We start from the raw sequence: 20461 nt of genomic DNA, 5'->3' as shown, positions 1-20461 counted from the left end.
TTTTGCCCCATAACCGTGGGTTCGCCCTAGCTAAAGATCCAGCCGATGAGGAGGCCTTCTGTCTCTAGGTGGATTACGGCGAACTTCTGGTGTTATTGCACCCGAAAGCACTAGGGGCTCAGGGTCCGCAGCACGAACAGGTGAGGAGGTGGTATCAGCTCGTGCTGGGCAAAGGGGTATCTCAGCCGCCGGCAGTAATGGAGGAGAACAGTCAGAAACAGGTGACTCGTGATTCGGTCCCTCACCAGAAGAGGTGAAGTCAGACCCCTCAACTGCAGATGGGTCCTGAGGACTGGCATGACCTGGCAACAGCTGATCTACATGTCGCCGCCAGGTAAGATTCTCTGCAGTCCGGACTGTGTAGGAAACAGGTCCTGTTTGAGTGATGACTGTGGTCGGAACCCATTTAGCTCTGGAAGTATAATTCCGAGCCAAAACTGGCTGTCCCGGGCTAAAGGTTCGGTCTTTTGCTCTGGGTGCCCGTCTGATGACTTGATATTGCTGCTGATGTTGCACAGTTTGTCTGGGTTCAGAAGGTTTCAGCAGATCAAAGCAAGTGCGCAGCTGTCGTCCCATCATTAGAAAGGCCGGAGATGTGTGGGTCGTAGCATGAGGTGTGTTTCTGTAGGAAAGTAAAAAGGTATCCAGACGCTTTTGAATGGAGTGTTGTCCCCTTGCTGATTTCAAAGCGTTTTTCATTGTCTGCACAAATCTTTCAGCTAATCCGTTGGTGGACGGATGATATGGTGCTGACGTGATGTGGTGTATCCCATTTGCCTTCATAAAATTTTGAAACTCCTGAGAAACGAACTGCGGTCCGTTGTCGCTCACAAGTTGTTCTGGCAGACCAAAACGACTAAAGAGTCCTCGTAGTTTTTGGATAGTACTCTCTGCAGAAGTGGACTGCATTATAGAGACTTCTGGCCATTTAGAATGGGCATCTATTGCCACCAAGAACATGCTTCCTTCAAGGGGGCCAGCAAAGTCAACGTGAATACGTTGCCACGGGTTTTCAGGCCAGTCCCATGGGTGTAGGGGTGCCCACTGGGGTGCATTCCTCACACCCTAACATGACATACAAGCTTTTGCCTTCTCTTCAATAGCGCTGTCCAGTCCAGGCCACCAAAAATAGCTTCGTGCAATTTCCTTCATGCGCACTATTCCACAGTGACCGGAATGTAGCTGTTCTAACATCTGTGATCTCAGTGGTGGTGGAATAATGACACGTCTCCCCCACAACAAACAACCAGATTGGACCGATAACTCCGTCCGCTTGGACATGTAGGGAACAAGGTCGGATGAGACCGGAGAGGTTTGTCGAGATTTTCCATGCATCACCAGGTCCATAACGTGGGACAATACTGGGTCAACGCGAGTTGCCTTCTTTATCTGAGTAGCAGTGATGGGTGTATTCTCTACCTGTTCAAAGTAGAAGATTTCCTTTTGGGCACTATCTTGGTGTTTGACCGGCAAAGGCAACCTTGAGAGGCCATCTGCATTGCCGTGCAGAGTGGATTTCCGATATTTGATTTCATATGTGTGTGCTGAAAGTAACAATGCCCAACGTTGCATACGACTAGCAGCTAATGGGGGAATGCCTGTGTAGGGTCCAAAAACTGATGTCAGAGGTCGATGGTCTGTGAGAAGAGTAAATTTTCGCCCAAACAGGTACTGATGAAACTTCCGAATTCCAAAAACAATTCCTAATGCCTCACGTTCGATTTGGGCGTAGTTAGTTTCTGCTTTGCTTAGAGTGCGTGAAGCAAAAGCAATAGGTCTCTCTTCTCCTGAAGGCATAATATGTGACACGACTGCTCCCACTCCATAAGGGGAAGCATCGCAGGCCAATTGCAGGGGTAAGGATGGATCAAAGTGCGTTAGAACTTCAGAATTTAGCAATGCATCCTTAGCTTTGTTAAACGCAACATCACAGGCTTCAGTCCACTTCCAGGCCTTGTTCTGCCCAAGGAGCTCATGAAGTGGTTTTAGCAGTGTGGCTAACTGTGAGATGAACTTTCCATAATAGTTCAGGAGTCCTAGAAACGAGCGCAGCTGGCTTACATTTCGAGGTGGGGGAGCCTCCACAATAGCTTTAACTTTTGCAGGGGCCTTATGAAGACCTGCAGAATCAATGATGTGTCCCAAATATTCAACAGAGGGCTTGAAGAATTCACACTTGTCTTTGTGAACTCGTAGGCCATACTCTTCCAGTCTTTGTAGGGTAGCCTCTAAATTCTTTAAGTGATCCTCTTCATTTCTTCCAGTGACCAGGATATCATCCAGATAGCACTGAACTCCTGACAAGCCACACAAGATCTGGTCCATAGCCCTCTGGAACAGAGCGGGAGCAGATGTTATTCCGAAGGGTAGGCGACAGTATCGATAAAGCCCCTTATGAGTCACAATAGTCAACAGCTCTTGGGACTTTTCATCGACGTGCATCTGTAAATATGCTTGACTCAGATCAATCTTACTGAACTTTTGTCCCCCAGCCAGGCCTGCGAAGAGGTCATCGATGCGGGGAAGCGGGTATTGCTCTGCACACAACACTGGGCTGACAGTGACTTTAAAATCACCGCAAATCCGGAGAGAGCCATCTTTCTTCACGATTGGAACGATAGGAGTGGCCCATGAGCTATGGGTAACTGGTATTAGGACTCCATTGGTGACCAGGCGCTCCAGGTCTGCTTCAACTTTTGGCCTGATGGCATATGGCACAGTTCGGGCTTTCAGATATTTTGGTGGACTGTCAGGTTTAATGTTCAATGTCACAGTGATTCCCTTCATACTTCCCAAATCATCTCCAAAAACAGCAGCATGTTTCCTTAGTATAGGGGTTAGACTGGTTTCTTCTTTAGTCATCCGGTGCACTTCTGCCCAGTTCAGCTGAATCTTCCCAAGCCAAGACCTACCCATTAAGGCTGGGTAGTTACCTCTCACCACAAACAGTGGCAATTTAGCCGCCTGTCCATTGAGCTCCACCTTAACATCAATAGTGCCCAACATGGGCACAGCTTCACCTGTATACGTCTTCAGAACAGTTTTTGTTGCCTTAAGCGGAAGATGCTGTAGCTTTTCCTTATACACAGTCTCAGGAACCAGCGAGACAGCTGCACCGGTGTCTAGTTCCATGCGTATAGGTTTGCCCTCCAATAAGGGGGTTACCCAGTAGTCATGTGAGCCCGCTGCCAAAGACAAAACATGCAGTGGCACTTCCTCTTGTGAGGAGGTGTCTCCTTGATCATCCTGGGTCTGCTCTAGAGTATGCAAGGTTCCTCTTTTTGTCGGCCAGACCACAGGCCTCTTTTTCTTTTGTTTACAGGCATACTCAATGTGTCCCTTTTTGCCACAGTGTCGACACACCAGGTCCTTACACCAGCATTCTGATGCCTGGTGTCCTGGCTTACCACAGCGGTAACATTCTTGACTCTGCACAGTTTTGTGGGTCGGTTCTTGTGACACTTTTTGCACCCTAGGGGATGCACCGATGTATTGTGCCTCCCTTGTAGCCAGTTCCATGGAGACAGCAATATCAACAGCCTTCTGTAAGGTAAGCTGAGCCTCTATCAGTAGGCGCTTCCGTATAGCTTCACTGTACAGGCCACACACTAACCTGTCACGCAGGGCATCATTTAACATTTCTTTAAATTCACAGTGTTCTGCTAGCTTTTTAAAAATGTCTACAAATTGTACAACTGTTTCATCTTCCTTTTGGTCTCTTTTGTGGAACCTATATCTTTCAGCAATTACCAGTGGTTTTGGGGAGAAATGAGACCCCAGGATTTCCACAATGTCACTGTAAGATTTAGTCTCAGGCTTAACAGGGTGTAGTAAGCTGCGTAGCAGAGAGTAGGTTTTAGCCCCTACAACAGTTAAGAATATTGGCACCTTCTTCGCTTCTGTAATGTCATTTGCAATACCAAAAAGCTCAAAACGCTCAGTATACACATGCCACTGCTCTGTATTCTCATCAAAAGGCTCCAGGGGCCTGGTCAGAGTAGCCATGATTTTAGTTTCACTTTCACAGTCAGTGCAAACAAGCAGCTTTTTTTGTTTGTTTGTTCTTTACCTTAACTTCTACTTCCTTCTGTTACTGGAGCAGCACCGGAGTCTCACCCTCGTCGCCACTTGTTATATCCTTGGGGCAGGCGGTGTAGGAAGCAATCACTTGAGGCCAGAGAGCAGGCAGCTAACCAAAACCTCCATTTTATTTACAGAGACAGAGAGCTCACTCAGCCGGTTGAAACCGGCTGAGCTAACCCATAATAATCTAACTCAGTTGCCATAGCAACAAAAACCATGACAACCAAATACACAACAGAGGCCCCATGCTGGGGCCCAATAGGGGTGCTGGAGCGGGGGGTGAAGCCGGTGCAGAAGGAAGGGCAGGTAGGGGGATCGGTGGAGGTAGTGTCACAGGCCCAAGGACTCCCTCCCTCAGGGAGTCCCATGGGAAGGCAGAGCAGCATTGTATGTTGCTATTGTGGTTGTAAGCATTGCCAGGAATTTCAGGGGGAGGGAAGAGAAGGTCAAAGGTGTAAACGTGGAATGGAAGATTCCTTTACAGGTAGCAAGAGGCCAAGAGGGGAAAAAAGGAAGAGACCAGAGAATGGGTTAACTTAACACTGTATCTAGCTAGCTCAGTCCAATGATAAGATGCTACTCTGGCCCCAGTCCAAGGTCATAGAAATTTGCAGCAGCGTTTATTTCTTACTCAGCCACAGACAGCCATGAGAAAAGAAAAAGTACACTGAACCAGGGCTGCAGAGATGGAAAACACAGGTGAGACGACGAGGGGGGTGGGAGAGAAGCAGAGCTGTGTGTCCCTGGAGCTGGTGTGTTTTGGGGAAAGCTGAAAAGGCCACAGAAAGCCAGTTTGGACTGGTACAAAGAGCACCAGGAACAGAGGGCCCTGGACAAAAACACCCCCAAAAACACCCAGGACTTAAAAACCCTCCCGAGAGCCAAAGCAAGTAGGAGATTACAGCGGACCCCGGACGACCTGGGCCCAGGACAGAACTCCCATCCACCCTACCCTCTCTTCTTCTTACATTACACCCAGGCTTGGCCAACCGTGGGTAGAGCGTGTGTGAGTATGAAAGTGGGTTAGGGCTTGGGGCATTAACGCTTTCTTCCTTCCTCTGAGTGATGTGGGAAGCACCCATCACTCTCCGCTGTTATTTTATTATTTTATTAATAAAGCTTTAAAATTTAAACCCTTGGTGTATTTCGTCATCTCCTCCCCAAACGATCCTGTGGCCTCAGGTTGATCACCTGATGCCTCAGGCAGATTGGTAACTGAAATCTGTCACAGTAGTTCTGCCATAGGCAGCGGCCAGAGGGGCTGTGTTCCCTTCTCCGCTCACTCAGGCTGCAGGGAAATGGGGCAGAAGGCAGGGCCTCAGCAAAGGGAGCAGGCCCTTGACCAACCCAGACTGGAAGCTCTCTGAGGCAGAGATTGTCTGCCCAACGGCCTCCTGCTCCCTGACTGGGGACTTATGGCACAAGTCCTCCTCCTTCACAGCACAAGTCCTCCTCCTCTGCCCCCCTCCCCTCCCCAGGGATCTGATCCCGCCCCCTCCCCACTGTCTGGGGTTTCTCAAGCAAGGTAGTTTTGTGCTGCCTCCTAACTAGCCTTTATTGTTGGTGTGTGCGTAGCTGGGGTCTCACTGCACTGCCCCCTCACACAGCGCAGCCTGGCTCCCAGGCAGCCTCGGCTCTTCCCTCCCCATAGGGGAAAAGTGCGCATTACTGCCTTGAAAGGGAGTGAAGGGATCTCGGTAAACACAGGCAATGAAGGACTGAGCCTGGGTCGGGAGAGAGCCAGATCGGTTCCTGGGATGGAGGTGACAGTATCCACAGGACACACCACACTCAAATCGCCATGACACAGAAATGTGCCCCGTCTAGATCTCATGATGGATCTAGACTCTCCCTTGGGACCCTCAGAGGCACAGCCTGGCCTCGGTGTGCTCCGTGGCAAAGACAATGACTGGGGACAGCCATTCACCAGATGACCTTAGGATGCCCCTTCCACCTCAAGCAAAGGGCCCAGCCAGAGGGCTCTGCTGATGCTGTCTTGCAGGAAAATGGTTGCAAAGCGCATCTTGTGAGTTTACTTGGTAACTGCTGTGCCGCCAGTGGTCTCTTCTCCAGCAAGGACTCATTCTGGTTCTCTGTCCATCTTGTTATAACACGCAGACTAATTGTGTTGGTGACAGCACAGATCCACTGTAGGGCATGGATCACTGAGCCACTCTCCCAATGCGTTTGCATGCATTTGTTTCTTGCATGTCCCAGGCAGCCACGCAGTGACACAGGATCCTACAGGCCGTGGTGCTGAGGGTCTGGGCCAGCGCATTTAGTTCCTGTCTTCTAATGAACTGTCTTTGTAAATTTCTCCAGAGTTTTGGGACTTGGCTCCTGTGTGTTCTGGCAGGGAGCAGGGAATTTTTCATGACCCAGAAAGTCAATTATGCTGGCATAATCCCACTCAGGGCAGTGACTGCATTACAGTGAATTTGGGTGTAATTTGAACTCTCTGTACCAAATAAGTCAGAAGAAGAAAGGGGCGGGGGAGCGCGTATGAAAGAGAAATATAGACCAGCAATGAAAACACACACAAAGGAGGAAAAAATGGGCCCTGGCCCCCCAAACTGCTTGTGTTGGGAGATTCCAGGCAGGAGCCAGAAACTAATGGTGGAAATGCACTAGGAGGAAAGTAATTTGGGGGCTCTGTCTGTGTGGTGCAGAGGCTGTGTGCAATGTATGGGCCGGGGTAGAGTGACAGGTGGGCTGGAGCTGTGAGCCGCTCTCCCAGTTAGAGCACCAGCTGGGAAATATGGCAGGTCAGATACTCAGCTGGTTAAATGCAGGGAACCCCACCGAAGTCAATACAACAATGCTGACTTGCACCAGTCTGGCCCAGGAACTGGCCCAGATGTGGGCTGGATCCACCCCTGCAATTCAGTGAAGCGCGCTGTGCCCATGTGGAGCAAACATCTCTGCTGCAACAATCCAGCATGGCAGCTGACTCACTGCATCTCCTGGTGCCACAGCCATGCCCACATCCCACCAGCACCGCCCACTTTGGGTTTCACCCAGGGCCTTCTGGTAGAGTGGCGATGGTGCCAGATTCCATAGACTCCCTGCATAGGGCCCAGAGTAAACTCAGCCTTGTAGCTGGATAGTGCGAGATTCCCTAGCACAGAACCCGAAGGGAGTGGGGCATTTCCTGGAGCCTTGCCTTTCTGTGAGCTGAGCAAGATGAATCTGCTGCACTGAGTTATGTTCAGTTTCCAAATGTCCCCACTTTCAGGCCCAGACTAAGGTCATTCGTCAGCTCCCTGAGATCACCCAGGACAAGTGAGTGATCAAACATCCATTGTGACCCACAGCCTCCCCCTCTATTCCAGCGCTGCCACTAGCTCTGAACTGAACCTTGATCTTTAGCTGAGCTCAGCAGTGAACTCACCCAAAGCTCTAACCATTTGGAGAGCATCAGATGCCCTGTGGGAAATTAATCACAAGCATGAGCCCAGCTCTGAGTAAACAGGCGTCAGCATCACAACCCACAGCCTTCACTGAGAAGCCAGGACTGGGACAATAATGGAGACGAGCCAACGTTTTCCGAGTGGGAAAGTGTTGATATAAAACGAAAACATGTCCGGAATAAGTCCATACACATTTTTCATTTTTTTTAAATGGGGAAAAAACACCCACAAAACATTTGTGCAAATTTGCTGTTTTTTAAAATTTTTGTGTGTGCAAATGTTTGTATTTTTTTTAATGAGAGAAAAAAGTTCAGTTCCCCCCCCCGATTTCCCTCGTCCTCTATTTTTTCCCAACCTGTTGTAGAAAATACTCCTCATCCCATCCTCCTTTCTGGACGTCCCCTTCCCAGAGTCTGCAGCTCAGCAGCACATCCCCCTTCTTTGCTTCCTCCTGCCTTGTCTGGGATCGGCCTGTTTGCCAACAATGGCCATAGGGCATGGGCTGGATTCACCTGGCATCAAACGGCTGCTTCGCAAGCAGAAGAACAAGGTCGTCAATTGTCCCTTTGGGTGCTGTTTTCTAAGCAAGCAGAAACAGCTGTTAGTAAGAATAGGTCAAGCTGATTGTTTATGGCTCTTAACGGGCCCATGGGACAACAAATCCATAACTTCTTAACCATGGCATAAAATCCATAACTGTACATCATGTTAAAGGGCCTCCCCCTGCTAATGGATTTATTAATTATCAGCTGCAATGCTGCAAAGCATGTGGTGCAAGCTCCGGCTCAGCCCGGCATGGTGACTGGTCGCCGCCATGACTCTAGCATGGCAAGGGTGGAAGGGCTCTGAGCACAGCCAGCCCTTGCAGTGGAGGAGAGAGGCACTGGAGAACCTCAGGGGAAGGGCTTTGTATCCACAGGCTCTGTGTCCCATCAGCGGCACCCCAGGAATGCATAGGCAGCTGCTGTTATTGCTGCTAGATCTGCAGAGCTCTGGGCACTGAGCCCTCTGCCCCCAAAATCTACATTTGAGATACATTGCTGGGGGTGGGGGCTCTATCTAGGCAGACTGCCCCCAGCTCAGCTTTCCCCCTCCTTGCCCAGATGCCTGAGGTCTGGAGCATGTGAATTTGGGAGCGTCGGGCTACACATGCAGGGTCTTTTGCAGGCTGAAAAAAATCTAGTAAAATAAAAGCAATTCAATTCAATACATTCAAAACCAGGAGTTCTCAAACTGGGGGTCACAAGCTGGCAACCTCCACCCCAAACCCCGCTTTGCCTCCAGCATTTATAATGGTGTTAAATATAGAAAAAAGTGTTTTTAATTTATAAGGGAGGGTAACACTCAGAGACTTGCTGTGTGAAAGGGGTCACCAGTAATAAAATTTGAGAGCCGCTGTTCAAAACTGATAGCAAAAGTCAAGCCAAGCAACCCCTGAGCATTCAAATTCAATACAGTAGAAATCCAGTCCCATGCTTGCTAGCCATCCAGTGCGGGGCATTGCAGAAATCCCATTCTAACATTATTGGAGGCAGGTTTGCTAGTCCAAGACATAATATTTTGCTCGTACACAACAATTGCCTTGCATTAGATTCAGGAAAGAGGTAGACACTGCTGCTGGGGTTTGGCTGGGACTGACCCATGGAACTAGTCGGCAACCACTGCTCTCCTGCACTTGTAGAGCTTCTGGTTCAGCCTGGTCTGGATCTGCCTTTGTCAGCTGGCAAAGTTTTTAGGCCAGTGTTATTTGATCTTGGCCTTCACATTTCTAGGAAGAGCAGCTTGTCTCCAGCCATGGTCCAGCACCTGCCCACGCCGCTCTGCAACGGGCACTGGGTGACCTTGCGCCACCTTGAGCAGCTGCCAGTGATAGATACTCCAGACCCTCCTGCCTGTGATAAGTTTTCAGTGTTCACTACACTGTCCCTGCCCATGCCTGGCAGCTCACCTTGCCCCCCTCGGGGGTTTGCAAAGTGCCCTCATGTGTCCTCCCCCATGCCAGGTGCTGTCATGTAGCCCTGAAGCAAGCCGCAGTCAGTGTGAGCCTGTCCGTATTCTTATGCAGATCTATAGTGGAAAATCTGCAGGGCATTGTGCCACTTCTCTTTTGCTGCTCACTAAGCCCTTGACTCTCCCAGTGGCTCCGTCTAGTTGTTTCTCTGATTGTGATCTCAGCTGGCCATCCCCTGCACACATGCTGAAAGACTGAAAGGTGGAGGAAGAGCCACCCAGGGGAGGATGTGTTCTCGGAGCTGCTCAAGGCCAGAGCCTGTGAGGGAAGGACCAGGAACACCTGAGGAAAGGCAGAAGGCAAGAGGGGGCAGCACCATGTGCACCAAGCCATCATGCAGCAACCCAGGCAGCAAACCCAGCTGCTCCAAAGTACTATGGAGCTGAATGGCCAACGGCCAACACCCAGCAGCCATGGCATTGCTGGGATACTCCTTTCGTCCTGGGGCTAGGAGCATATTCCTTGTGCCCCAGGATTCCAGCCTGCCCTCCAGCAGTATCCCTGCCACTCTGTCGCAGTGCCTGTCAAGGAGAAGGGCAAAGGGGATGGGCACACGGTTGTGTGACGCAGCCAGCCCCTGGCACTCTCGGCTGTAGCACTGTGTCGGCTGTTCATTACAGCACCGTAACGTTCTCCTTTGTGATATTCTGTGCCTGACAATACAGAGATATCCCCCCAGCCCCAAATCCAGAGCCCTTCAACAGATTCCAGAGCCTGGCCATGCCCCAGCAGAACCCAAAGCAGCACTTGGCTGGCCATGGCCCAGCCAGAGTGTCTCCTGAGGCTCCCTCAGGCTGGTCAGTGTCCAGTGGGCTCTGCTAGCTGCCCTCAGCTCAGGCTGATCACACCCTGCAGCCAGCCTGTCCCTGTCCCCCCATTCCTCCCAGGAGCAGCAAGTATTATGTGAAACACAGCATGCTGGAATATGAGGCGAGTCATCAGACGTCTCCATTGGCCCACATCTGGCCACCCAGCCCTTGCTCAGGCCCAGTTAACACTTTCCTTGCTGCTGTCCAGTTGCCCAGTTTCTGCCTTCATGAGCCAGGGAAGTCTGGGTCCCAGAGAATCAGTTAGCATTGCTGCCCCAATGTGACACCTCCAAGGGTTAACCATGGCTGGGAAGCACCTTGCTACCACCTGGCCTAGTCTGGGCCTGTTGGGGGTCAGCTCCCTGACTCCACCAGCCACGGACCACGCAAGCCCTCCCCTCCCAGCCTGTGCAGGCCCTGCCATCCTCTGCAGGCTAGTGAGAGACACCTTTTGAGCCTCTCCCTGGAGCAGCCAGCGCCTGGGCCTCTGGGTACTGGCGGTATTCCCCAAAGGAACAGTGACCCCAGCTAACTGGTTACACGGCAGCTCCCCACCCTGCTGAATGCCCTGCACTTCGGCTGTTTTATAGTGTGAACACTCTGTTTGTTTCCCAGAGAACAGATCCTTGAGCGGTACAAGAGAAGAACTGGACACAACTGTTTATAATCCTCAGAGGTTTTCTGGAGCCTAGACTTACCTCACAAGGTACAGGCTTGGCGAAGGACGTGTAGCTCACCCAAAGTCTGTGCAGTGTTTTTCAGCCAGACTGGCTGGGGCTCGCTTTTTGTAAGACAGAATCCTCTGGTAGTTCATCTCAATGGTGAAGGATCCTGGGTGTACCTCAATCCCCCCAGCTGCACCCCCCAAATCCATTGTCTAAGACTCACAATCCCTCCCTGCTGGCTTTGTTGTTCCCTGCAGCTTTCATCCCTTGTGATTTCACAATCTCTTCATTAGTGTCAGGCTCAGTTATGTAGACAGGCCTCTGCTGGGATACATCCAGGGCCCAGTACACATGTGACCAGACTGAGAGAGGCAGGCATCTGAACAGAACTTGGTCCAGGCACATCCCTGTGGTGAACATGCCTCTAACTTCAAGGCTTTAAGAACATAATTTTCAGCCTAGATATGTAACTCCATAAGCATTACATGTGCAGACATGTTGCAATGACCCTTGTCAGGGTTCCCTCCCCACTCTGAACTCTGGGGTACTGATGTGGGGACCCGCATGAAAGACCCCCTAAGCTTATTTTTACCAGTTTAGGTTAAAAACGTCCCCAAGACACAAATTCCCTTCCTTGTCCTTGGACGGTATTGCTGCCACCACAAAGTGATTTACACAAAAATTTAGGAAAGGGTCACTTGGAGTCCCTATTCGTCCAAAATATACCCCAAACCCCTTCACCCCCTTTCCTGGGAAGACTTGAGAATAATATACCAACCGATTGGTTAACAAAGTGAGCACAGACCAAACCTTTTGGTTTTTAGGACCCTAAAAATCAATCAGGTTCTTAAAAGAAGAACTTCATTATAAAGAAAAAAGTAAAAGAATCACACCTGCAAAATCAGGATGGAAGGTAACTTTACAGGGTAATAAAAAGATTTAAAACACAGAGGACTCCCCTCTGGACTCAGCTTCACAGTTACAAAACAGGAATAAAACTACCTCTTAGCATAGGGAAAATTCACAAGCTAAAACAAAAGATAATCTAGTGCATTTCCTTGCCTTACTTACAATTTTTGTAATTTTAGATGGTTCAGTTCAGGTATGTTTTCAGGAGAGGTTTTACCTGCCTGGTCTCTCTCTCCATCTGGAGAGGGAACAAACAAAGAGAGCACAAACAAAATCTCCCCCCCCCCCCAGATTTGAAAGTATCTTCTTTCCTCACTTTGCCCTTCTGGTCAGGTGCCAACTAGTTTATTTGAGCTTCTTAACCCCTTACAGCTAAAGCGATTTAGTACAGCTTCCCAGGAGGGATTTTATGTTACCCTTATTTCTATGTTTATGACAGTCCTGATGCCCAGTGGTTTATGGGCTCTTGGCAGGACCTCACATGTCACCCTTTGGTGAGTTATTATGGATATGTCTGCCCAGGGGAATCCCTGTGCCCTCTGCTACTTAGCATAATGAGGTCCCTGAGCCACACCCACCAATGTGAATGTGCCAATGTGAAAAATGTCCCTGCTTGCAGCTTGTCAGAAGGCCAGTGTACGTGAAGATGCGAGTGTCATGCACCATCCCCAACCAGCCACCGTCCCAGTGGTCCACCAATGCCTGCACAGCCTGGAGAAGTGCGTCTTTCTGTTTATGTGCTCAGAAGCAAGGTGTGTGTGGGAGGCACCAGAATCGAGAGACACATCCCCTTTACTACCCCCAGCACAGGTCGGGAAACTAATTTAATTCAGTCCATCAAATATTCCCTGCACATTGACCAGAGTCACAGCCCTGTGTAGCAGGACACACTCAGGGGCCTTGCACACCTAGATGACAACTGCCCCCACCGTCGACTTTCCAGCACCAACCTGGTTGCTCGCTGACCAATAACGATCCAGGGTTGCCAGCTTCCCCGATGTGATGGCCCACTGCCAAGGCAGCTCTTGTTCTGGTGTCCCTGTGCTGCAGGGCTGGGGTGAGCTCACCACACAGATCCAGGAATGTGGCCTTTCACGTCTGAAAGCCCTTCTTCCAGAAGTACCTCTGCTTCTTCACTCAGTGCATAGTCACCCTGTGGCACTCATTGGGGGGGATGTTGTGAAGGCCAAAAGCATAACGGGGTTCAGAAAAGAATTAGATAAGTTCCTGGAGGATGGGTCCATCAATGGCTACCAGCTAAGATGTTCAGGGACATAACCCCATGCTCTGGGTTTCCCTAAGCCTCTGACTGACAGATGCTGGGACTGGACAACAGGGGCTGGATCACTTGATAATTGCCTGTTCTGTTCATTCCCTCTGGGGCACCTGGCATTGGCCACTGTCGGAAGACTGGATACTGTGTAGATGGGCCATTGGTCTGACCCAGTGTGGCCGTTCTTATGTCCTTAAAGTTCTGCAGCCTCTGCCGATCATCTCAGATCTGCAACACGACCTGATCCCAGCACTCAGGGCTACTTTCACCGGCTCAGCAATGCCCCTCCATCCTGTGCAGCTGGTCAGTAAATGCCTGCAGCATCCAGCCAGTTTCATTCACTGCCCACGGCATCCACTCCAGCTTACTTGTCTCATGTTCACACTGCTGCACACCTGGTGCTGCGGTAGTTGTCATAGTTCCTCAAATGCAGACAAATCTGTTGCCCTGTCTCTAAAACACACAAGCCAGCTGTGCTGATCTGTTCAGTATCCATGCGTCAGCAGCAAGATGCAGAGAGATTGAAAACCAGAGCTGATTATGGGATGGAACAGGAGGAACTGTGGGAAATTGACCCCACAATGTTCTGAGAGTAGTGCTGGTACCCACAATGCACTGCAAAAGCCCTCCTAGAAGGCAGTGAGTCGAATGGTAACACGGGGACTTGGGGGCAGGGCTGGCTTTAGGCCGATTCGCCTGATTCCCAGGAATCGGGCCCTGCACCTAAGAGGGCCCCATGCCAGGGCCCTGCGCCTTAGGTGCCTTTAAAAAATTTTTTTTTACTCACCCGGCAGCAGTCCGCTCCGGGGATCTTCGGTGGCATTTCGGCAGCAGGGGGTTCACTCTGGGGGTCTTCGGTGGCATTTCGGTGGAGGAGGGGTCCGCTCTGGGGGTTTTCGGCGGCATTTCAGTGGAGGGGCAGGGGTCCTTCAGTGTTGTGGAAGACCCAGAGTGGACCCCCCACCGCCGAAGTGCCCCCAAAGCCCCAGATGGCCGCCGGGTATTCAAATCAGGCCCTGCAGTTAATAAAGCCGGCCCTGACTGGGGGATGCCTACGTCTTTCACTAATACAGCCTGTTGCCAGGAGGACACGTGGCACCAGCCGAGGCAGCAGAGCCTGATTGCCCTCCAGCGATGCAGCACCACCGGCAGCTGTGGGCCAACAGGAGAATGGTTTAGGGAAGATGAAGCCCCACGTGGAGCCTGCTGAGGGGCCCATCAGATGTGCACACCACCTGCAAAGGGTGACGACCCCCAGTGCAAGCAGGACCCAGCCCTGGGGAGACTTTCGGCTGATCAGTCCAAGCCACGCAGGAATGGTGAAGTGGAATAGATCGCGGTGGGCGGCTGATAAAGGCTAAACGTGCCCAGCGGGGGCCCTTGCTGCCTGGGGCTAGGGATGCTGCCCTGAGTGGCGAAGGGAGAAGACTAGTAAATGAGCAGAGCTCACGGCCAGGTGCGGGTGGAGGGGGCGGCGCTGTGGGAAATGAATGCCGCTCTCATGCCCCCAGTGGCATGATGCAGTCCCCTCTGGAGTAAGCAGCGTAGGTGGGCCAAAGCAGGGGCAGGGGGTGGCAGGTGGTTTGGATTGGGAGCCCGATCCAGAAGAGGTTCAGGTTCAAATCACAGTGGGCAGATAGGATAAGTTAGGAGCAGCAGTGTGGGCTAGTGGCTAGAGCAGTGTACAGAGACCCAGGGGATCTGGGTTTTGTTCCCTGGCTCTGTGACCTTGGGCAAACCACATCCTTTGGCTGCTTTGAGCTTGTTGGGGCGGGGATCATCTCTCACTGTGTGTGTGCAGCACCTGGCACAGTGCAGCTGCATTCATTTAAGAATTCAGCCTCTCTGAAATCTAGTGCAAATCTCTGGGTAAGTCCCTTGTTGCCACTGTGCCTTAGTTTCCCTCTCTCTAGAACGGGGATAACGATACTTGCTGGCCTGGCAGTGTCCCTTTGGCCCTTCCTTTACAAATCCCTTTGAAGATGACGACCCAGGTTCTGCAGTCAGTGCCATGGGGCCACCTGGAAGGGCCAGTGTGATACAGGGCTGAGGACAGCTTCCAAAGCGCTAAGTGACATCCTTGTATGTGTTCTTGCCTGGCTCTCATCTCTGCAGATGTAAGTGCTTCCTAGCAGTTAGCGTGGGGAGCTGCAAGCCAGGACTCCTGGGTTCTCTTTGTGTCTCTTCCACTAGCCTGGCTGTATGGCTTTGAGCAAGTCACATAAGGACAGATTCACAAAGGGGTTTAGGTGCCTCATGCTGCAGAGAGGTGCCCAGTGGGAGTTTCAAAAGCACCTAAGCAGCTTAGGTGTCCAACTCCTATTGACAGGTGCTGAGCTGCATCGTTCTGGAACTGCCTGAATCTGGCTGTATCTATTGGGTTTCCGGGAAACGGGGCGGGCAAAGCCCGCCCCATGCTAACGGAACCCCCCCCCCAGCCTAAGGGGAGGTGCCACAGAGCCTCAGAAACCCACTAATTGCGGGGGACAACTAATAAAAGAACAGGGACAGGAGTGCGGTCAAAGGGTCATAAGAAGGGAGCCTGACGGGGACACCGAGCAGAGAACCCCGGACAGCGCCCACTGCTCCTCGAAGGCGTCAAGGGAGCCAGCGGACGCTGCCCAGAGGAACTCCGCCCGGAGACGTGAACGGACTAAGGATCGGAAACAAGCCCCACAGTCGCAGGAGTCTCCATTGGCCAACCGCCTCTCCCTGGTCACGTAGATGGCCATTTTTGCCAGGGCGAGGAGGAGGTTGACCAGGAGGTCCCGCGACTTCGTGGGGCCACGGATAGGGAGCTGAATCTGGCTGTATCTATTGGGTTTCCAGGAAATGGGGTGGCCGAAGCCCGCCCCATGCTAACGGAACCCCCCCCCCAGCCTAAGGGGAGGTGCCACAGAGCCTCAGAAACCCACTAATTGCGGGGGACAACTAATAAAAGAACAGGGACAGGAGTGCGGTCAAAGGGTCATAAGAAGGGAGCCTGACGGGGACACCGAGCAGAGAACCCCGGACAGCGCCCACTGCTCCTCGAAGGCGTCAAGGGAGCCAGCGGACGCTGCCCAGAGGAACTCCGCCCGGAGACGTGAACGGACTAAGGATTGGAAACAAGCCCCACAGTCGCAGGAGTCTCCATTGGCCAACCGCCTCTCCCTGGTCACGTAGATGGCCATTTTTGCCAGGGCGAGGAGGAGGTTGACCAGGAGGTCCCGCGACTTCGTGGGGCCACGGATAGGGAGCTGAATCTGGCTGTATCTATTGGGTTTCCAGGAAATGGGGTGGCCGAAGCCCGCCCCATGCTAACGGAACCCCCCCCAGCCTAAGGGGAGGTGCCACAGAGCCTCAGAAACCCACTAATTGCGGGGGACAACTAATAAAAGAACGGGGACAGGAGTGCGGTCAAAGGGTCATAAGAAGGGAGCCTGACGGGGACACCGAGCAGAGAACCCCGGACAGCGCCCACTGCTCCTCGAAGGCGTCAAGGGAGCCAGCGGACGCCGCCCAGAGGAACTCCGCCCGGAGACGTGAACGGACTAAGGATCGGAAACAAGCCCCACAGTCGCAGGAGTCTCCATTGGCCAACCGCCTCTCCCTGGTCACGTAGATGGCCATTTTTGCCAGGGCGAGGAGGAGGTTGACCAGGAGGTCCCGCGACTTCGTGGGGCCACGGATAGGGAGCTGAATCTGGCTGTAGCAGGGTGCTTACCCTGCTCCTGCCCTGAAGGGCTTAAAACAGCCCTGGGGGAAGGTTGTGGCTGGGAGCTACTAAGCTGGGCTGATTGGGAAGTGGCTGCAGTTGGGCCACGCCCCAATCAGGCCACAGCTGGCTTGTATAAAGAGGCTGGGAGCCAGGAGCCTCTCTCTAGCTATAGAGGGAGATGGGCCTGGCTGCAGGGAGCTGGACACAGGGTACCTGAGTGAAGCAGGGCTGGGGAAAGGCAGAGGAGCTCTAGCCTGGAAAGCCCCAGGCTGTGGCCTAGCACAAGGCCAAGGGGTACTAGGGATTGCAGGGGGCAGCCAAGGTAGCAGGTCCAAACCCTCCTTGCCAGTGATGAGTAGGCTGATACTGCAGTCTGCCCCAGGGCATGGGGCTAGACGATGACTGGCAATAGCCATATACTGAGGCAAGGTGGGGATAGTGGGTTAGGGATTCCCCAGAGAGGGGATACCCAGATTGGAGGAGTTACTGCTAGGGGGCAGCACCCCACGTAAAAGGGCACTGGGTCCAGGGAGGGACACAGGGGCTAGAGGACAGGCAGATCACCGGCCTGCAGAGGGTGCTCCAGAGCTGGAATGAGCTAATTCCCAGGAGTCACCAGAAGGAGGTGCAGCAGGGGTGAGTCTGCTTGTCTACACTGGCCCTTAGCTTCCTTGTCTTCAATCTACTCAGCTGGGCCCTGGGAACTTTGTGGAAGGCAGAGTTCAGATCCTCCTGCTCTAAAAGCCCTGGCCCCTGAGCTACAGAAGGATCTCCAGGAACTGTTAGCAGTAGAGGGACTGAGACACAGTTAAGCAGTCCTGATTCCATCCAGTAGAGAGCAAACACTGCAGTTAAGGGCAGCTAATGGTCCAGTTAGCCCAATGTGAAAATAAGACCATAAGTTGGTCTGACCCAGTATGGCCATAAGGTCCATTTAGCCCAGTATCTTGTCTTCTGATAGTGACCAATGCCAGGTGCCCCAGATCGAATGAACAGAACAGGTAATCATCAAGTGATCCATCCCCTATCACCCATTCTCAGCTCCTGGCAAACAGAAGCTAGAGACACCATCCCTACCCACCCTGGCTTAGAGCCATTGATTGCTAAATGATGAGGTGCAGGAAGAGTGTTACACGGCAGAGTTAATTCACTGTAGAGGAACCTCAAAGGTTCCTCCTCTAACACCCTGGCGGATTTCCTGCTTCCAAATGGGGTGTGGAGCAGTCAGCATTAGGAGCCGCTACAGTACATCTGTCAGAAATTAACTTGGATGCCTTGTGTAAGCGGGGGAATGGTCCTGCTATTGTGGGGAACTTTCCTGGCTTCTGCGCTACCCCGGTGAAGTGGGCTAGCGAAAGGATCTGAGTCCTCACTCCCACTTCCTTTACCCGGAGGCCTCCCTGCCCTTGAGGACTCCCCTTCCACTCTCCTGTCTGGCAGAGTCCTTGTAACCCCAACAAGGCTGGGCCTAGGATTCCTGGGGGTTCGAACCCCAACCCTGCTGTGGTCACCTAGGACAGGGGCTAAGGTGTCCCCACTCCGGGGTACCCTCTCTGCACTGGGCACCTCCCTGACCCACTGATTATTCCATACAATTTAAAGCAAATACAAGTTGTTTAACAATTAATTTAAAGAAAAGAATGAGAAAAAATGGAAAGGTTAAAGGAAAACACATCACCCTGCTCTGTGGCAGGGAACATTACAAACAGTGTCTCTGGACATCAAGGCACTTGGCAGTCTGTTCCTTGTAGGTCCCAGGCCTCTGTCTCAGGCCCTGGCTGTGCTGCAGGTATGCTGCTGGTTAGACACTTGCAATGGTGATGACCACACATCTCTGGGCTTTGGGTGGTGGGACCCTTCTTCCCAGCGTCAGCCCCCCATCAGGTTAAGATCCCCCTCCCAGCCTGGCCTGCAAGGACCCTTGGCTGGGGGTGTCTTTCTGCGCTAAGCCCTTTGCCCAAGGTCCCCCCTTGGCTGGCCCCAGTTGATCACCACACCTGGCTCTGTGGCTGCAGCTCTGCTACTAGAACAGGGTCTGCTCTCCCTGGCTGTGTCTCTGGCTCTCTGGCTGCAGCTCTGCTCCCAGCTCAGCTTGGGCCCCTGCTTTCTCCTTAGCTCGGCCCCACTCTGTCTGACCCAGGCAATTCCAGCTCACACTGAGGATGGGACCCACCCTGGCCTTCTGTCTCCTTGATTAGCCTGCCCGCCCTGTCAATCAGGCTGACCTGGAGCATTTGGCCTCTCGCCATTGCTCCTGGGGGCTGTCAGTCTCAGGGTCCTGATTTGCCATCAATCCCTCCCCTTTTAGTGCTGGGAGCTAGCAACCAAAACACCCCCACTGAATGTTAGTAAGGGGGCAACAGTCCCCTTACATTTGGAATAATGGCCATTAACTCCCTAAAGCAGGCTCCCCTGGGTGTCTCCCGCTCCTGTTATTAATTGCCAAAATGAAGGCAATCTTTACCTTTTCAATGCATTTTTGCTTTCCTAACTGCTTTGGAATTCTCCATGCACTGCTGCACACCACCTCCATGCCCCAGCACCCAGGCGGGTCATTAGAAGCAAGGAAAAGGTGAGAGTGACTTGCATGTCTGGGGCAACAGTGCAGTGATTTCATCTGGGGCTCAGAGGGCCAATAGCTCCCTCTCTCCGCCTCCTCCACCTTCGCTCCTCAGGCCGGGGCTGAGCCATGGAATGCACAGGGCCTGCAGGCACCTTCAGGACCAGAGCAAAGGGCAGGAGAAAGGAGCTTTAAATCCAGGCTGCTGCTGGAACAGTAACAGACTGTGGCCAACAGAGGTGGGCAGGCACTGGAATTCATGAGTTGTAGGAAAGCTTGCAGTTCCCACAGTCGTTTTCCTATCGAACCGGAGCAAAACCAAATGATTTGGAAATTTACCTAGTTTCAGGTCAATTGAGATGTTCTGTTTAGATAAACACGAAATGTTTCATTCTGATTTTGCCTTTTTCTGTTCTATTGTCACTTTTGAAATGTGCAGATGCTGGGTAAACGCCGCAGTGCTCCTCAGTTCTGACCCACAGCCCTCCTGCTTCTCCAGGCCTGGGCTCCCACACAGTCGTGTGTCTGTGCCAGTTGTGTGAGAGCCTTGACCACTGGGAGGTGGCTCACGTCACATATATCCCCTCACTGCCACCAGATGGCGCCAGTTATTACTCCTTGCATCCAAAAGGATGCATTGAACCTGCTGACCTAGTGGGGAAAGGCTCTGCAGATCAGTGCCAATCCCTGAGCCTGCCAATCCCTGCAGATACCTTATTCCCCAGATCTAAGGAGGGTGCTACAGACAGTGAATTAAAAAACAAAGCAAGATTGAAACCATGCTGGGATGGCTGGTAAGTTGCAAACACCATAGACAGACAGGTGTATATAGGGATCGAGAGAGAGACAGACTCGTGTGTATAGGGATAGATAGACAGACGTGTATATAGGGATTGATAGAGAGACAGACATGTGTGTGTATAGGGATAGACAGACAGGTATGTATAGGGCTGGAGAGAGATGTTGCTTTATATAAAACTCAAAGCTGTGCAGACACTAAGCCCTGTCCAGCCCTCACTAGGGTGTCATGTTTATTAACCC

The sequence above is a fragment of the Mauremys mutica genome, chromosome 11 (genome assembly GCF_020497125.1).
Source record: "Mauremys mutica isolate MM-2020 ecotype Southern chromosome 11, ASM2049712v1, whole genome shotgun sequence".
NCBI lineage: Eukaryota > Metazoa > Chordata > Testudines > Geoemydidae > Mauremys > Mauremys mutica.
This window is presented reverse-complemented; position numbering follows the sequence as displayed.